Source organism: Ischnura elegans, chromosome X (assembly GCF_921293095.1).
Source record: "Ischnura elegans chromosome X, ioIscEleg1.1, whole genome shotgun sequence".
NCBI lineage: Eukaryota > Metazoa > Arthropoda > Insecta > Odonata > Coenagrionidae > Ischnura > Ischnura elegans.
The window spans coordinates 99,666,369-99,673,533 of NC_060259.1; the positions used below are offsets into that span (position 1 = coordinate 99,666,369).

General features: G+C 37.8%; 1 long non-coding RNA gene across 8 annotated transcripts; it reads right to left on the reverse strand.

Moving 5' to 3' along the window:
* Nucleotides 1–1,909: 1,909 nt before the first annotated feature.
* LOC124171494 lies at nt 1,910–6,897 on the reverse strand. Of its 8 annotated transcripts, none has more exons than XR_006867754.1 (5): nt 5,141–5,389; nt 4,365–4,540; nt 4,106–4,281; nt 2,568–2,617; nt 1,910–2,049 (listed from the first exon to the last, which is right to left on the reverse strand). It is a non-coding gene; the product is annotated as an uncharacterized LOC124171494 (long non-coding RNA). The 8 variants fall into 8 exon arrangements; XR_006867750.1 differs by having other exon boundaries at nt 2,491–2,617; XR_006867756.1 differs by lacking the exon at nt 1,910–2,049 and adding an exon at nt 6,849–6,897 and having other exon boundaries at nt 2,380–2,617; nt 5,141–5,316.
* Between the last annotated feature and the right edge of the window lie 268 nt (nt 6,898–7,165).

Sequence of the window (7,165 nt, forward strand, 5' to 3'; positions counted from 1 at the left end):
ATGTTGTCGTTGACAATGTTGTCGTTGAGAATGTTGTCGTTGAGAATGTGGTCGTTGAGAATTTTGTCATTGAGAATGTTGTCGTAGAATATATCGTCGTTGAGAATGTTGTCGTTGAGAATGTTGTCGTCGAGAATGTTTTCGTTTAGAATGTGTTCGTTGAGAATGCTGTCGTTGAGAATGTTGTCGTTCAGAATGTTGTCGTTGAGAATGTTGTCGTTGAGAATGTTGTTGTTGAGAATAATGTCGTTGAAAAAGTTGTCGTTGAGAATGATGTCGTTAAAAATGTTGTCGTTGAAAATGTTGTCGTTGAAAATGTTGTCGTTGAAAATGTTGTCGTTGAAAATGTTGTCGTTGAAATGTTATCGTTGAAAATGTTGTCGTTGAGAATGTTGTCGTTGAGAATGTTGTCGTTGATAATGTTGTCGTTGAGAATGTTGTCGTTGAGAATGTTGTCTTTGAGAATGTTGTCGTTGAGAATAAAATCGTTGAGAATGTTGTTGTTGAAAATAATGTCGTTGAAAAATTTGTCGTTGAGAATGTTGTGGTTGAAAATGTTGTCGTTGAAAATGTTGTCGTTGAAAATGTTGTCTTTGAAAATGTTGTCGTTGAAAATGTTGTCGTTGAAAATGTTGTCGTTGAGAATGCTGTCGTTGAGAATGTTCTCGTTGAGAATGTTGTCGTTGAGAATGTTGTCGTTGAGAATGTTGTTGTTGAAAATAATGTCGTTAAAAAAGTTGTTGTTGAGAATGTTTGGTTGAAAATGTTGTCGTTGAAAATGTTGTCGTGGTAAATGTTGTCGTAGAAAATGTTGTCGTTGAAAATGTTATCGTTGAAAATGTTGTCGTTGAGAATGTTGTCGTTGAGAATGTTGTCGTTGGGAATGTTGTCGCTGAGAATGTTGTCGTTGAAAAAGTTGTCTATGAGAATGTTGTCGTTGAGAATGTTGTCGTTGAGAATGTTGTCGTTGAGAATTTTGTCATTGAGAATGTGGTCGTTGAAAATATTGTCGTTGAGAATGTTGTCGTTGAGAATGTTGTCGTTGAGAATGTTGTCGTTGAGAATGTTGTCGTTGAGAATGCTGTCGTTGAAAAAGTTGTCTATGAGTATTTTGTCGTTGAAAATGTTGTCATTGAGAATGTTGTCGTTGAGAATGTTGTCGTTGAGAATGCTGTCGTTGAGAATTTTGTCATTGAGAATGTTGTCGTTGAAAATATTGTCGTTGAGAATGTTGTCGTTGAAAATGTGGTCGTTGAGAATGTTGTCGTTGAGAATGTTGTCGTTGAGAATGTGGTCGTTGAGAATTTTGTCATTGAGAATGTTGTCGTTGAAAACATTGTCGTTGAAAATGTTGTCGTTAATAATGTTGTCGTTGAGAATGTTTTCGTTGAGAATGTTGTCGTTTAGAATGCTGTCGTTGAGAATGTTGTCATTAACCCAGCTAGCACACGGGAGACTGTCTCCCCCGAATCCTTAGAGACTCTCTACAGAAACCAAAGAGACCGCCTCCCGGAAGCGGTAAGCGTCTCCGGAGACAACAAGGAGACGGCCGGACGATACGATGACGAACCCATGACGAAATGTCCGCACTACTCAAGAGACGGTCTCCGATTTCCGATTTATGCGCCATCAAGCGATAACCACGCGAACTACGTCGGACACATCAACTGTGCGACGGTGGCGCCATCTGTTGTCATTTATCAGCACTACGAGCAGCGAGCTACAGCCGACCGCTACTTCACTATTCCAAATCAGGACATATTAACCGGCCACTTATAAATCCGTGGCGTATGCGAATTGACATTAAAGCATATTACTTACGAACATGGTGTTAATGGACTGCTACAGCGATGACAACACACAAACAGAAATCTCGGTGACAAACGTAGGAAATGTCAAAGAAAATCAGGCATTTTCAAATATTGGTTTATTTACAAAAAGTATTAGAACAAGCCACATTGAATGTCAGAGGAACTTCAAAGATGAACTCCTATTACATAGAAACAGCTTTTCACAAGGCCACTGGACATCAAGGGACTGAAGCAACACCTGAAAAGAAAAAGCAGAATACTCGCATTAAGAAATGCTATGACTACACAAAAACAATAATAATGCTTTGGGAACTTTAACACGTATTCTCTCAGGTCAGCTAAAATACTATGCAATGCCCACTTAATAGAGCCAATACATAATGAAAATAACATACTTGATACACAAGAACAAGATGAGATTTTAAAGATAAAATGAACAAAAACGGAAATCTTTAAAGAATCCTCCCTGAATTAAAAACTGCAGAATCGCAATAACAAAGCTATGCATTTTAGAAAATAGCATCTTCATCCTCACAGCAATATCCCAAGAATGTCACCATACCATATGTTAAACCCATACTTAAGAATAAACAATACACGAGGGATTTCCATTGTTCCCTATCTTAAATGAAACAACAGAAAAACACCAGGCATCTCTGCCAAGGATTAAGTGCACAACCTTCTAATTCTACTGCAGAATATCATGCCTGCTTCACTACATTGTGGAGATTCATTATGGCTGTGAACCATGCTCACCATCAGAAGGTATTAACATGTTCCATCACAAGGTAATAAGAACAAATTGCCTGAAAATGAAGAAATTAAAAAAATTGTAATCACTCAAAATATTGACGAAGAATTTACTTGCAGAGAACTTGGCAAGTTTCACATAACCACCCAACAACATAAGTATGGGAACAACTGCCAAAGAATCCATCGATAATAGTTCCTCTATTATATTAATATGCCCAAAACGGTACGGCTACTGCATGAGGAATGCAGATATGTGGTCAAACGGGTGTGGAAATGAACCATTTATATGTCACCTACTAAAAAAATTAAGAAATTTCTATTACTCCATTAAACTGCATCAAATATAAAAATGACAATAAAAAAGGAATGAGAGAGTCCATCAAGTACATTAACCAAAACTAATTAAATATCAACCATATATGAGAGGATAATGAGTAAAATAAAACCAAAGATTACGGATAAAGCTGTGCCTCCTAAGATTCTTCACCCAAAATGGCGTAATAGGCAGATTGTTGCTGCAGAATAATCCTTATTGTGAATGTCTCCCACCAACAAAAGAAACCAAACAGGATACATCACTACGACACCGATAACTCTGCCTATTAATAAAGAAAAATATCTGTTACTACAGAATTAAGCTACACAATAACCAAGCAAGATAACGACAACTAAGAACCTACGGAGTTCTAAACCATCATCTCATGTAAACACACAAAAAACAGCAACATTAAAAAATAAGCAAGCTGTATCAATACCACTTTCCACTCCCTATGTTTAAGTCATCCAATTCTCGGCTACGATACCAGAGGAAAATCATCCTCACAGAGAATTTTGGCCACCAGAATCAGAAGAACGATTATCCAATCGTGAGGTCCTTGCTTCACCACCTATTAACCCCTTAACTGGGGAGAGCGACTATAGTCGCAAGCGGACTATACTCCCCATGTGGGGAGCTCGACTATAGTCGCGCGTGCCGTCGCGTCACAATGTTATGCGGAGAAGGCATGAATATTCATTCTTTATGCATCATTGCATGTTTTTTGCTTTGTCAGAGGTTCTATACCAATATATTTGAAGTATATTGCCATTTTTGTGCAATAGCTTTACTATAAATTTTTTTTCCAATAACGGCATCTCCGAAAATCGTTGGATTTGCTCCCCACCAGGTGAAAGATAAGGAAATTTCTGCCCCCAACCAAGGGGTAAATGAAGATGTAAAAAATTCGATTACTCCAAACATATAAACAATAAGGGTGGATAAAAAGAAATAAAAAGAACTCACCAAGACTAAAAACCACCACTATTAACAGGAACATCCACTGAGATGCCAATCAACCTGTTCCACTTTCCATAGATATTTATGATACCAAGTCAGAAGAGAATCACCCTGGAGTAATTGTTGCCCACCAGAATCAGAAGAACGATGATCCAATCGTCAGGTTGTTCCTTCACCACCTACTAATGAAGATGTAAAAAATTTCTCTTAGTCCATACATATAAACTGTAAGGGTGAATATTGGTAAATCACAAGAAGCACTCACCAAGACTAAAAACCACCACTATTAACAGGAACATCCACTGAGATGCCAATCAGCCAGTTCCACTTTCCATAGATATTTATGATACCAAGGCAGAAGAGAGTCACCCTGGAGTAATTGTTGCCCACCAGAATCAGAAGAACGATGATCCAATCGTCAGGTTGTTCCTTCACCACCTACTAATGAAGATGTAAAAAATTTCTCTTAGTCCATACATATAAACTGTAAGGGTGAATATTGGTAAATCACAAGAAGCACTCACCAAGACTAAAAACCACCACTATTAACAGGAACATCCACTAAGATGCCAATCAGCCAGTTCCACTTTCCATAGATATTTATGATACCAAGGCAGAAGAGAGTCACCCTGGAGTAATTGTTGCCCACCAGAATCAGAAGAACGATGATCCAATCGTCAGGTTGTTCCTTCACCACCTACTAATGAAGATGTAAAAAATTTCTCTTAGTCCATACATATAAACTGTAAGGGTGAATATTGGTAAATCACAAGAAGCACTCACCAAGACTAAAAACCACCACTATTAACAGGAACATCCACTGAGATGCCAATCAGCCAGTTCCACTTTCCATAGATATTTATGATACCAAGGCAGAAGAGAGTCACCCTGGAGTAATTGTTGCCCACCAGAATCAGAAGAACGATGATCCAATCGTTAGGTTGTTACTTCTCCACCTACTAATGAAGACGTAAAAAATTTCTCTTAGGCCATACATATAAACTGTAAGGGTGGATATTGGTAAATCACAAGAAGCACTCACCAAGACTAAAAACCACCACTATTAACAGGATCATCCACTGAGATGCCAATCAGCCAGTTCCACTTTCCATAGATATTTATGATACCAAGGCAGAAGAGAGTCACCCTTGAATAATTGTTGCCCACCAGAATCACAAGAACGATGATCCAATCGTGAAGTCCTTACTTCACCACCTATTAATGAAGGTGTAAAAAATTCGATTACTCCAAACATATAAACAATAAGGGTGGATATTGATAAATCACAAGAGGCACTCACCAACATTAAAAACCACCACTATTAACAGGAACATCCACTGAGATGCCAATCAGCCAGTTCCACTTCCCATAGATATTTATGATACCAAGGCAGAAGAGAGTCACCCTGGAGTAATTGTTGCCCACCAGAATCAGAAGAACGATGATCCAATCGTCAGGTTGTTACTTCACCACCTACTAATGAAGATGTAAAAAATTTCTCTTAGTCCACACATATAAACTGTAAGGGTGAATATTGGTAAATCACAAGAAGCACTCACCAAGATTAAAATCTACCACTATTAACAGGAACATCCACTGAGATGCCAATCAACCAGTTCCACTTTCCATATTTATTTATGATACCAAGTCAGAAGAGAAATTCCTTGCAATATTAAAAAATTATTAGTATTTCCCCAACTGCACTGATTTATCGGTACAATAATTTACAACCCAATCATAGTTAAATGCAACTCATTGCAGGATCACATGAGTACTGCGTCTTAACCGATTAATCTGATTTGCATATTTGATTGAATTGAACGACGTAAGTTTGGTCGCCATCTCCTTAGCATTATGAATGATCAAAGTATTTAATTTCTCGCGCACTTACAAGTAAATATTGGCGCTATGTCAAACTACAAAATCAACTGACTACGTTAACATCAACAATGAACTGATAGTAACGAAATTAACGTAAAGTATGTGAAAATCATTTCGCGCACCCTATTTGTGAATAAACAGTGATAAATGAGCTGCCCTTATGATTCAGCCCTGATGATGAGTGCCGAGACGGTACTTGAAACGTTGGCCGATATAAAAACATTAACCCGGAGGGAATCCCGAGAAAAGTTTACCCACAATGATAAATCAGCTTTTTATGAGGTAAATCAACAATCAAGGGGATAGTGAGCCTATATGTCACTAAATTTTCAGCATTTTTTCGAATACTTTCCCCAAATTCAAGGTAAATAACGCAGAAGACGAAATTCGAGTGCAAGAATGGGAATTTATTTTTCTTTCCAATGTTATATGCTCCAACTATGTGCAACCATTATCACTAATTTAAATATGCAAAAGAAAAGGTTGCAGTCGTTCATAACGAACTTTACCTGTCCTTCTTACGGAAAATATTCAGGGCCCATTCCAAGGCCACATATACCTCATAATATTCTCACCTTTTAAACCTTCCCTGAACTTTCACTCACCAACATTTTAAAATCAAAATGAGCCAAATCGGTTCTCGAGTATTAGCGAGACTAAAGGACATCAATTCATTATTATAATCTATATCAGTAAATGTGACAATGCACCTCGAGCCACACAACATGGCGGCTAGCCGAATATTAAACATATCAACTTTCATTAATTTTAATGTCTCAAAATAAATCTGCTGTTTACATTAATTTTCCTTATTATCGGGAATTCAACAAAACTTAATAATAGTCCACAGAGTAAATAATAGCGTCGGAAGGATAACGGCCATGCTTCGTGAATATTTTCGACTTGCACGAGGCGATTTGGGATCTACACTAAGGTAGGTACATTAGATAACGAATATTATCCTTAATGAGGTTAATGAGTGACACATGAAAATACATGTAAAAGGCAACCATAAGCGAATCGAATAACTACCGAATAAATGACAAAATCTAAGTCCTTTGGGACACGTGAAGACAATATGATAATGCCATAAAAATTAGCAGGGATACAAATTAATCAGTACTTACCTCAAAGCGGTGAAAATGGACGCAGTTGAAAAAGAGATTGCAAGAACCGGCAAGCTCCAACAATGAGGATAAACACGTGCGGTGATCGTAACTTCGAAGGCAGGACCACTCAGATTCGAGTTATGGCACAAAGTGAAAGAGACGAAGCGGATGTTGCAAGGGGGAGGAAGGGCTCTTTTCCGGTATCGGCGTAGTCAGCGATATAATTATACTAATTAATGTCTAATTCGTGTTATACCACGACGAATTACCAATATAAAATTAGAAAATAATTAAATATACAGCCATGATCACTCGGTATCCGCATAATGCCTCTT